We start from the raw sequence: 12,947 nt of genomic DNA, 5'->3' as shown, positions 1-12,947 counted from the left end.
ATAAGTAATTCAACCAGATGATTTCACGCAAAGATACTACTCTGTGATAATATAAAGTTGCTATTACCCAACACATTAGACACAAGATAATACTTCATTTCCTGGATAGATGACTGTCAACTTGTGGACATTTTGACCTTTAAAAAATGTTACAAATATTATACTTATGATGTAAAAATTTTGACAATCTGGTATCTTGAAAGTTTGCTTTCTTGAATGGACATTGTTGTTGAAGTGCTCTTCACAGTTTGAGGAGGGTTGTTAATCACAGGTGCTTTTCAGCATTGTGAATATTAAGGGCTCTGCATGTGTCAAACACGCTGTGGTAGTAATCACACTACGCTATGATTACTGCAATCAGGGACCAAATACATAGCCCCAGTCACCTGTCTATCACTCCACAGAGGCAGGCTGGGGTGGGCTAGGCAGCCTGGGGAGCAGTGGCTGGCTAGCTGGGTCTGAGTGAAAGCTGCCTCCTGAAGACAAAATGAGAGAGCCTCCAAGGGAGCTTTTCACACACTGGAGTACAGAGAGAGAACACAGTAAAATGGCAACCTGCTGTTCTCACAGGGTGATAATATACTTAAAGAAAAATCATTCTTGGACTTAAAATCGGTCCAAGAAACACCAGGCTAGGGGGAATGTTTCTGGAACTTTTTAAAATAAATACTGTAGAGCGAAGACACAAGACAAAGAAGTGCTTTTTAAAAGAAGTGACAGTTTATTCAACAGTGAAGAGGACATGGTAAATGTGTTTTATCAATACAGCACATTAAATAAAAGACAGTGAGGCTATTATCACCTTTTCAACATCCCATGTATATTTTGTGAATAATTCAGTAGTGCCAGCATATAAAGGACAAGTCAAGGAAGCAAGACCACTTATACACTGTGTTGACCAGTGACTCTTTTGATTGGAGCTACGCTGAAAGACACTAGGTCCTCCTTAGCAAAACTGCTTCATAGTTTGATCACACAATTTGATTGTCAAGCCGTAAGAAGCTTGTCTTATCCAAAAATAGAACCCACCTTTGACAGTTGTTTCTGTATTATAAATGTGGTCTTATTTTTGGCTAAATCAGTTGTAAATGTATTTGTATTTATTATGTCTTTCTGGAGTCCAGTAAAATTAAGGCAGTTATACAACTTTTTAAACATTACAATATATTCACAACAGATTTCACAACACACTGTGTGCCCTTAGGCCCCTACTCCACTACCACATATCTACAATCCAAATCCATGTGTACGTGTGTGTGTATGCATGTCTCTGTGCCTGTTTGTGTTGCTTCACAGTCCCCGTTGTTCCATAAGGTGTATTTTATCTGTTTTTAAATCAGATTTTACTGCTTGCATCAGTTACTTGATGTGGAATAGAGTTCCATGTAGTCATGGCTCTATGTAGTACTGTGCACCTCCCTTAGTCTGTTCTGGACTTGGGACTGTGAAGAGACCTCTTGTGGCATGTTTTGTGGGGTATGCATGGGTGCCCAAGCTGTGCGCCAGTAGTTCAAACAGACAGCTTGGTGCATTCAACATGTCAATACCTCTCACAAATACAAGTAGTGATGAAGTCAATCTCTCCTCCACTTTGAGCCAGGAGAGATTGACATGCACATTATTAATGTCAGCTCTCTGTGTACATCCAAGGGCCAGCCGTGCTGCCCTGTTCTGAGCCAATTGCAATTTTCCTAAGTCCATCTATGTGGCACCTGACCACAAGACTGAACAGTAGTCCAGATGCGACAAAACTAGGGCCTGTATGACCTGCCTTGTTGATAGTTCTGTTAAGAAGGTAGAGCAGCACTTTATTATGGACATACTTCTCCCCATCTTAGCTACTGTTCAATATGTTTTGACCATGACAATTTACAATCCAAGGTTACTGCAAGTAGTTTAGTCACCTCAACTTGCTCAATTTCCACATTATTTATTACAAGATTTAGTTGAGGTTTAGGGTTTAGTGAATGATTTGTCCCAAATACAATGCTTTTAGTTTTAGAAATATTTAGGACTAACTTATTCCTTGCCACCCATCCTGAAACTAACTACAGCTCTTTGTTAAGTGTTGCAGTAATTTCAGTTGCCGTAGGAGCTGACGTGTATAGTGTTGAGTCATCCGCATACATAGACACACTGGCTTTACTCAAAGCGAGTGGAATGTCATTAGTAAAGATTGAAAAAAGTAAGGGGCCTAGACAGCTGCCCTGGGGAATTCCTCAGCCAATCATCAGTCATTTGTGTAAATAGTGGAGGAAGACAACATTGCTATGCCATAATGTTACTCAGTAGAAAACGCTGATAGAAAAACATACACACTTAAGGCGTCCGCATGCTTCCCAGCCGAAACAGTTCGGAAGAGTTTGTGCATATATTATGAAGACATTTTGTGACGTTTTTGTTAGTTTTGGACTTCGGTAAGGTTTTTTTCGGCTGTTCTGACACACAAAAACAATTTTGGAGGCAAGCCGAAGTTCTGAGGCTAAGTTTACGCCCCTTCATCGGTGACTGGTCAACCGTAGGGATTCTTCAATAAAGTCTTAGTTGTCGTTCAATGATAGACAACTCGTTTTCATGCACATTTATTCATTGAGAAATACTGCACCAAACATCTTAGATGTAAAATTGCGCGACTAAGATCTCCTCTGCAAAAATGTCAAAATTAATGACAGATTTCTTGAGTTATATTAGATTAATTCTGACTATTTTGAGGAAGTGTATACTGGCTATGGCATCTCAAAATGGACAAACAGAACTATTGCTGCTTTTTTCTCATTTTTCAAGCGAAGGTCTTTTAAGGGAATATGCGAGCACACTCATTCAGTTCGCCTAGCCGAGTTTGACTAGGTGCTAGCCGAACTGAAGCATGCCGAATCCTTAACACTCATTCAGACAAAAACAATGACGGCATCATGCACACAGTTTGAGAATGAATGTACACACACACAAACACGATTCGCACACAACACACACACACACACACATACACAGGGAGGTGATGGCTTGCTGAACCAAAACCTCAAAACCGTATTACTCTCAGCACACAATTAGTCATTTCAGTTAGTTTGTCAGATAATTAGTTAATTAGTAGGTTAGTTTGTTTGTTATTTAGTTTGTGGGGAGCTGTTTCATGCCCCAATGGTTACTGCTTTCTCACCCCAGAGCAGGTTAGTAAAGTGTCACACGAACCAAAGGGATGTCTATCTTCATGATGACTCAGGAAGTAAAGAAAAGATACTGCATGGCCTACTAGATGCTGTTTGATCTCACCAAGGGGCAGGGTGAAGTGAGTGGTGATAAGTTGGTCGCAGCATGGTTAGACAGCATTGACAGAAGCGCCACATGTTAGTCTGAGAGAAGATACAGTATGTTAGTAAGAGCAGCAGGTTAGTGTATTTCGTCATGAATGTTGTTCTGGAGTCAGCTCTGCAGAGTGGTCACTAGCTAGCACAGCCACATAGTCATAAAATCTGATTTTAAACCTAACGTTAACCCCAACCTTACCCACACTGTTAGTGCTAATGTCTAACACTAACCTTAAAATATGAACAAAAATATTTATTTTTTATTTTTACAATATAGCGAATTTTGACTTTGCAGCTGGCCTATCTAATGGGAAATCATTTAGTTCTGCCTCCAGGACAAGACTCATGACAATAAACGTCAACCTCTTCTGGGTTTGTTAGTATACCAGTCACCACTCTGTTAGTAATAAAGAAGGTATGGGTTGCTATTTGCTTTGGTTGATCTAATAAGAGAATACACGTGTCTATGCAGGCTACAAACCAAGCACTGGGCTCCAACACCTTTTAGAGTTTGACCACACAATAGACAGGGGGACAAACATTTGTCAGTCATTATTTGTTAAACTATAAAGATGGAAACCTTTTTGCAAATATTATACAATTCTTTAGCATAGTTACTGAAACATTTGTAACAAAGATTTTGTTTTCAGGCATCCCCCTGAGCAGAAGTGTGTGGTCAACCCTTTGAGCTACAGGTAGGTAGGTGCGCTTTGTCTTTAAATCTATTTGTTAATCCAGCTTCTCATCCCAGATCCTGGAATCATTCTCACCGTTGTGCTTTATGGGGCCAAAAGTAACATGTCTCAACAAGCAACATATTGAGTTTACGGTTATAACAGATTAATAAATACATAGTTATTGTATAAGATTTTGGGTGATCTGTGTCTGGCGGAAGAAGGGTTTCAGGAAAATGGGAGAAGATTCTGTCTCAGACTCAGGGCACAAAGCAAAGAGTAGTTAGTGTGTTCGAAATTACAAGCCCAGCCAATATCATCCATAGTACAGGTTAGTATTAATAACCACAGGTCTGCCAGCTTGGTCACCCATGATACAAGTCAGTATTCAACGTCCATCCATGTCTGAGGACGTTGGGAGAGGACATGGAAACGGGCCATTAGGGGCAACAGTGAGAGCTGTTAGATTCAAGTAGGTTTCAGTTTTGCTAGGGTGTTGTGGATGTGGATGGGGGATGGGGGATGGGGGATGGCATCTGCCTTATGTGCCAAAGGTTCCATGTTTGAATCCCGCAATAGAAAGTTATTTTTGTTTTAAGCCTATCCCAAACCTTAACCCTTACCTTGTGCCAAGGGTTGCATGTTCGAATCCCGCGATAGAAAGTTGTTTTTGAGATTTTTGTTTTAAGCCTATCCCAAACCTTATCCCTTACCTTAACCATTCTGAGTTAAAGCCTAACCTTACGATTTCGGAGTTCATTCCTAAACTTAACCTTAAACACTTTGAAATTTGAAGTTTGGAAGAACTTTGAAATTAGATGTTTGAGAAACATGGATGAACATCTAATTCTGACGTGAGACTGTGAGAACTACTTGCAGCAGACATTACAGGCACACATGTACACACACATACACACACACACACACACACAAACCAAGGAGGGTGATGGCTTGCTGAACCAAAACCTCAAAACCTGATAACTCTCAGCACACAATTAGTCATTTTAGTTAGTTTGTTAGATAATTAGTTAATTAGTAGGTTAGTTAGTTTGTTAGTTTGTTTGTTGGAAGCTGTTTCATGCCCCAATAGTTAGTGCTTTCTCACTCCAGAGCAGCTTAGTAAAGCATCACACGATCAAGAACAAAGGGATGTCTATCTTCATGATGACTCAGGAAGTAAAGAAAATATATTGCATGGCCTACTAGATGCTGTTTGATCCCACCAAGGGGCAGGGTGAAGTGAGCGCTGATAAGTTGGTCGCAGCATGGTTAGACAGCATTGACAGAAGCACCACATGTTAGTCTGAGAGAAGATACAGTATGTTAGTAAGAGCAAGAAATCAATGGCCAAATTCTTAGGCCTCATCTGGGGTTGTTGATAGTATACCAGTCACCACTCTGTTAGTAATAAAGAAGGTATGGGTTGCTATTTGCTTTGGTTGATCTAATAAGAGAATACACGTGTCTATGCAGGCTACAAACCAAGCACTGGGCTCCAACACCTTTTAGAGTTTGACCACACAATAGACAGGGGGACAAACATTTGTCAGTCATTATTTGTTAAACTATAAAGATGGAAACCTTTTTGCAAATATTATACAATTCTTTAGCATAGTTACTGAAACATTTGTAACAAAGATTTTGTTTTCAGGCATCCCCCTGAGCAGAAGTGTGTGGTCAACTCTGTGAGCTACAGGTAGGTAGGTGCGCTTTGTCTTTAAATCTATTGGTTAATCCAGCTTCCCATCCCAGATCCTGGAATCATTCTCACCGTTGTGCTTTATGGGGCCAAAAGTAACATGTCTCAACAAGCAACATATTGAGTTTACGGTTATAACAGATTAATAAATACATAGTTATTGTATATGATTTTGGGTGATCTTTGTCTGGCGGAAGAAGGGTTTCAGGAAAATGGGAGGGGTACAGGTTAGTATAGTAAAGGTTAGTATAAGTAACAAAAGGTCTGTTAGCAGACATTAGTACTGTTAGGTATTAGAGTGTTTTTGTTAATGAATTTATTAAGGAATGCCAATAGAGCTGATGGTTTGGTTTCAGAGGGTAAGGAAATTAATTACATTAAGAGCCCCTCTCTTGACCTCAAAATGCACACCTACACCACAGGACTTTGTTGGCACCTTAATTGGGGAGGACAGGCTCGTGGTACTGGCTGGAGCGGCATTAATGGAATGGTATCAAATACGTAAAACACATGGTTTCCATGTGTTTGATACCATTCCATTTGTTCCGTTCCGGCCATTCATATGAGCCATCCTCCCCTCAGCAGCCTCCTGTGACACACACACGGTGCTTGGGTTTTAGTTTGGTTGATTTGATTGATTAGTGACTGTTAGATTGTTAGTCCAGGTTAGCAAACCAGGATTACCCTGGTGTTGGTTAGTTCTATACGACTCCAGCTGAGGTTATTGGGAGTTGCAGTTCATGCAGCAATCACAAGACAAACCAGGCCTCGGGAGACCATGCAAACACAGCTACACACTAACACAACCCTATTAAAGTCGTAACATCCTCATAACACTGTAAGGTTAGAGTAGACTAATGTTACCACTCCAGCAGCTAAGGCTTGTTATGGGTATGTCAGCTGGGTTAAGTCGTCTGCATGCTTCCCAGCCAAAACAGTTCGGAAGAGTTTTGCATATATTATGACATCATTTTGTGACGTTTTTGTTAGTTCTGGACTTCGTTAAGTTTTTTCTGGCTGTTCGGGCACACAATATTTTTTCTAGAGGCAAGCTGATGTCGGTAGCCGAAATCTACGCCCCTTCGTCGGTGACAGTCTCTGTTGTCATTCAACAAGAGACGACTTGTTTTCATGCATTTTTTTCATTATTTTTTTTCATACTGCACCAAACATATTAGTTAGATGTAAAATTGCATGACTAAGATCTCCTCCGCAAAAACATCCACATTTATGACAGATTTCTTGAGTTATCTTAGATTAATTCTGAATATTTTGAGGAAGTGTATACTGGCTATGGCGTGTCAAAATGGACAATCGGTACTATTGACACTTTTTGATTGTTTTCCAAGCTAAGGTCTTTTAAGGGAGTATGCAAGCACACTTTTCGGTTCGCCTAGCCGACTTCGGAAGGCGCCAGCCAAACTGAAGCATGCTGACGCCTTTAGGAGAACATCAATTAAATTAGCAGGAAGGCCATCTCAGCAGACTTAACCTTGTTAGTCATGTTAGACATCAGAGGTAGAAGGAAGTGAGAAAGGTGTTAAAAGTGTTACCAAGGTTACCGAGAAGAGAAAGGTGCTGACAGCATGAGGAGAAGCAGGCATCAGAGATAGGTTTTAGTCTCTCTCTGCTTTGATCAGCTGAACAGTGTGGAAGGAGATGAGAATGTGTTAGAGTTATTTTACAGAGGAGGGGAGAGAAAGCTCACTCAGGTAAACAATATTTAAGGGGAGGAAAGCGCCAAAGCATCAGACAACACTAAAACCCCACCCTTTATGGGTCTTTCTTATGGCATGAAATGTGGTCCTAGCATTTTTGTATGTTCTCTATAGTGATGTACTTGAAAATGTATAAATTGACCAATTCGGAACATTTGGGAAAACTCCTGGCAGACTTGACACAAAATATTGTGTAGTGATGTAATCTTTCACTGGATCAGTCTGAAACTTTGCACACACAATGCTGCCATCTTGTGGACAAAATCTTAATTAGACCTAGATTCCTACATCACTGTCTGGCCTTCCTCTTGCATTTCAAAGATGATTTTTTTTTTTTAAGCATGTTTCTTTGTTTGTATTGTCTTTTACCAGATCTCTCTTTCTCTTTCCACAAACTTCAAAGTGTTTCCTTTCAAATGATATCAAGAATATGCATATCCTTGCTTCAGGTCCTGAGCTACAGGCAGTTAGATTGGGGTATGTCATTTTAGGCAAAAATTTAAAAAAAAAGGGTAAGATCCTTAAGAGGTTATGGCATGAAATGTGGTCCTATCAAACAAAGGCCTGAACGACATGGCATAAAATATACTACAATTAAAGGGGCCAGCAATGTGCCAATGGTACATCCAAATAATAATAATAACAATAATAATCACTGCAAGGTCTCCATCTAACACAAATCGATAGCAAAAGAAGTGTGCTCCGTCAGTAGCCTTGTAGTAATGTTCATTTGTCAGTGGGTGAAAGCCATAGGTCCCAGTTCCCGTCCCAGTTCCAGTTCGGTAAGGATGAACCGCGTTGACAACTGCAGGGGGAATGACATGACAACACAGTCACTGAGTTCTGTTCTACATAACACAATATGTGTAGACAACTGAGCAGAGAAAGACTGATGGACTGAGTATCAGACAGTTTGACAGGCGCAGAGAAGAAGTGATTGTGGCAGTTTGGCTAAGGACACCTCAACTAAGACAGGTGGAGGGAGCAGAGAAGTAGCCATTAGTTTAGGCTGACATGGTGCTAGGGTGAAGAGGACAACAGACATTAAGTCTGCACCCAAAATGTCACACATTTTGTCACAAAATTAAAGTCAAGAGGGCTCTTTGAGTGTGTGTGTGTGTGTGTGTGTGTGTGTGTGTGTGTGTGTGTGTGTGTGTGTGTGTGTGTGTGTGTGTGTGTGTGTGTGTGTGTGTGTGTGTGTGTGTGTGTGTGTGTGTGTGTGTGTGTGTCTGTAATCTGTGAAATATATGAAATCAGGATTATTGCCCAGGGGCAGGATTCTAAGCTTTAAAGCCTCAGCAGAGAGAGATCCAGAATGTTTGTGTTGCCTTGGTGAGGACAATCTCCCCCCACACCATGGTCCCCCACCCTCAACTTCACTCTCAGCACATATGTAGACTACCCTTCCACAGCCTCTATTTCTCTAGCTCTTGGCTGACCTGACCCAACCAAACACATTTTATAGGCCGATCTGGCATACGTCGGATATTAAAGCTCATCAGCCATGAAAGCAGATTAGACTAATCTGATTTAGTTATGGTTCTGCTTTCAGGTTGTTTTGCTCTCCACCTCTTGTCTCTGGCAGTACAGGGCGACTGCACTGTTATAATGCGGTTGATTTATAAATAAACACACTAAACTAATCCCTTACTTTCCATGTCACCCTCCCTATCATATACCCTCTCATATACCCTCTCTTTTCCATCACTCACAACCGAAGATATTAAAATGTTATATTCATCCAATGTCTGCCACAATTTTGGATGACGTGACGACGTCATCGCTGCTCGTGCTGCTCCCTGTGCTCACTGAGTGCTAGTGCGCATGTGATGTTGGTCCATTTAAACCAGATGCAACCCGGATATAGACAGTCCATGAATCGGCGTATGCGAACGTGAGAAGATTACCTTGAAAACAACAGTCAGACATCTTGGATGCAGTCTCCAGTTCTTTATACCTCAGTGGTTAGCTCGGGTTAGATACACACAGACCGCATAGACCGCATGAGAGAGGAATGTACACAACACAACGACGAGAGGGATATATACCGTTCGTGAAAGTATGCCTTATCTACTTTGAAGAACTAGTAAATTGATTTCGTCAAACAGCTAGGCAGGCTAGCCTAGCTAAATAGGATGACTAAAGCCAGTAGTATAGTATGGGGAGCACAGTGATAACATTAGATGGTTGTCTGGCTGGCAGGCTGCTACTGCCTAAGCAGAGATGAGATGATGACTTTAAGGCAGTTGTATTCAAAGTCGGCGGGGGAACTGCAGTGGGTTTGCCAAAAAATTAAAATGTAATCTAAATGTACCAATTTTAAGGTTGTAACATTAGATTTAGGGTGGGAGAATTTCTGACGAAAACAATGGGGTCCCCAGAAATGCTGGCGAAGAAAATGGGGTCCCGCTGAAAAAGTTTCAATACCACAGGAATTAAAAATAATAAAGTCATCAAATAAAAACGAAGTAATATACACAACTGAAATATTGTATTATTTCATAGTAATTTTTCTCTTGTCTACCCAATGTGGGCCTGACAGAAACAACAGCTTATTTTCAATGTTTTGCAAATTGAATGTTCACTATTTTGGGGTTTGGAATTTCCATTAAAAAGCTCAAAAATCATTTTAATGTCATAATTTCATAATACATTTAATTAATGTAATGAAAATAATGTTTAAATCGAATAAAAATTTGATTGTATTTTAATTATCAAACTGAAACCGAACCGACCTCAAAAAGCACTAATTGCTCAGCGCTAGCCCTCTCTCTTAGCATGAGAACATACTGTGCAGTATAACCTCAATGGCAGCACTGTTCTTTGTGTCAGTATAAGGCCCTTGAACCAGTGTGCAACGAGATGTCTCATTGCTCAAATGCCAATATTCTAACAAAACCTCACAGACATAGAGGTTTCTGGATTGTCTCTCTAACAAGGGCATTTGAAAGGGTTTTTGCTCTATCTGAATATAGATTAGCAATAGTTGTACCTGTTTAGAAAACAGCTTTGTATACAGCCCTGTCAGTCAGTCAGGTCATGTTGTTGACTCATCTAAATGGGCTCTGAGGGCTGGCACCGTCCCAGCATCCTCCTCAGCATATCTGGAGAGAAACACAGAGCAGCGAGCAGCAGAAAGTGGAACGCAACCCCCTGGAACACCTGTCCCCAAAACCCTACCAAGGAGAGGCTGGACCATTGGACTTGACTACTGACAAAAGATACCATGGGATGCAGGAGGGAAGGGTTAATAAAGTTCCCAGAATCATAGGCGATTAGGAACCGTTACTAACTGACCTGATTAACCTTTTTCATCTAATTTGAAATGTTTTACCTTAAACTAACCTAATTTAAATGAATACCTTGCTACGGTAGGTACCCTAATACAAACAATAGTCAATACAAATTTCATGGAGGAATGGAGCCTACAAGGCATCATTACCACCAATGGCAGTGGTTAATTCTCTGCCTTTAGAAGAACCCCTCCCTCAATATGTGTGGATATACTGGACGCATACCTGTCTCCCTACTCCTGTAGTCCATCAGGGACCCCAGGGAATCCCAGTTGTCATGGGGATGTGTATCCTGCCAGCTGGGCTGTGGGTTTGGCCACTGTAGACAGAGGGTATCCATTAGCTAGCAGCACAATTATATTTAAACAGCAGCAGTGGAGGTGGACAGGGTGAGATAATAACTGTTTGTAATAAAACTAGATGGAAGCACACTGCCCCTGCATCATCACAAGCTATTTCTCCTCAAATAAAAATGTATGTTGTATAGGCCTATCCTATAGCAATTTTTTTTTTTTACTCCATCATGGAACAGAATAGATAGCCTAAACTAATGAGGCATATGATACAGTGGTAGCTGACTCACTGCGCTGTTGCTGCATTTGAATGTCTAAATTATGTATTATGTAGGGCTAGACTAGTTGGTCCTGCAGAGGTTTGCGTGTGCGTGCCTGCTTGTACTAGGTCTTTGCCTTTAAACTTTACTGAAATGGGGCGTTGAAATGGTATTCAGCTCTCATAAATCTGCATAACAAATATTAAGAACACCTTCCTAATATCGAGTTGCAACCCCCCACCCACCCAAAGGCACTTAAATATTTTGTCTTGCCCATTCACCCTCTGAATGGCACACATACACAATCCATGTCTCAACTGTCTTAAACCTGTCTCCTCCCCTTCATCTACACTAACTGAAGTGGATTTAACATCAATAAGGGATCATAGCTTTCACCTGGATTCACCTGGTCAGTCTATGTCATGGAAAGAGCAGGTGTTCTTAATGTTTTGTATACTCAGTGTATGTCAATCACTGACTGTCACTCAATTAGCCCATGTCAGTAAAAACAAATTTGACTACTAAATTAGTCTAGCCAGATATCTAAGCTTGTAGTAATCATTGCCAAATTACCGACCAGGCACATGTTCATAATGTTTTGTACACTCACTGTATATTGTGTTATAAGAGCGCTTTATAAAACGTAATTTCCAAATGCACCTAGCAATGAAGATTTGTCAAACCCAGCTTGAATGATTAAAACCATTAAACACCATACATTATGATTGTTGTAATAATCGTTTACCCTATGTTCTCCTCAGCATGATGATCACGTGTATTATTCTCCCCAGGAAAGAAACCAGGCAAATGGGACAATCATTGTAGGCTGCGGTCTTGGAAGCTATTCACAGATGCTTCTATTCACATATTAAAATGTAGAATTAAATGTCTTATTAAAGAATATCAGAAGATAGAAAATCGGTCAGTGGTTTCTTACCTTTTGCATTGACGCAAGTTTGACCATCGGTCCAAAATGCACCAGTCTCACAGCATCTGTGTCAGCAAGGGTGGCGCCATGAAGCGCTCCAACTGTGTCCAACTCTGATCTTCTTCAGGTAGAATGAGCGATGAACAAAATTATCAGTCATATATAGTATACATATTCTGAATTAAAAGCGAATCTTTATCATCAATGGTTGTGTGATGCGCAGTGCACAAAAACCTATTCCAATTTACCCGTGGAGTGCGTCAGTTTGAGCAGAGAGGTCGGGTGAGTGCGGAGCAGCTGCCTCTGATGGGCGGTTAATAATGGAGAGTAAATAACAAGACTGAAGCCTGGACAAAGGAGTGTTTGGATGGCACGAGGAATTAACCCGCAGATGTCTGTATTTTGTATGCGAGCGCGTGTAGGCTACGGACTCCAGCTGCCACAGGTCTACGAGTACGTTCTATTGTAATGCAAACTGATGACAGAATGAATGCCCGTCAGTCTCCTCTACCATCTGCGTTCCCTCGGTAACCAGAAACGTAGCCTGTAGGCGCCATCCGAGCGTTTGGCTACAGATTAGGGCTACAACAATATAATATCTGCAGTGAGTCGGAATCCAATAGAATGAAACACTCTACATACGGGGATGTCTATTCCTATGCCATTTTAGCCCATATAGTGTCCAGTTTGGTAAGAAATTATCACAGGATCAGCCTTGCCTGCACAGTGCCATGGGAAAATTGAAAGCAAGAACCCTCCTATATGTGTGACCCCCTA

At 40.9% G+C, this 12,947-nt stretch overlaps 1 long non-coding RNA gene across 1 annotated transcript; it reads right to left on the bottom strand.

Annotated features, from left to right (window-relative positions):
- Positions 1–6,834: 6,834 nt before the first annotated feature.
- On the bottom strand, positions 6,835–12,673 carry LOC311144706. The gene is made up of 4 exons (XR_014614525.1): positions 12,419–12,673; positions 12,180–12,291; positions 10,389–11,008; positions 6,835–8,201 (listed from the first exon to the last, which is right to left on the bottom strand). It is a non-coding gene; the product is annotated as an uncharacterized lncRNA (long non-coding RNA).
- Positions 12,674–12,947: the final 274 nt, after the last annotated feature.

The sequence above is a fragment of the Coregonus lavaretus genome, assembly GCF_964263955.1.
Source record: "Coregonus lavaretus genome assembly, chromosome: 17".
In the NCBI taxonomy this organism is placed as follows: Eukaryota; Metazoa; Chordata; class Actinopteri; order Salmoniformes; family Salmonidae; genus Coregonus; species Coregonus lavaretus.
The sequence above is the reverse complement of the archived record's forward strand: the minus strand, read 5'-3'. Positions and strand labels throughout refer to the sequence as shown.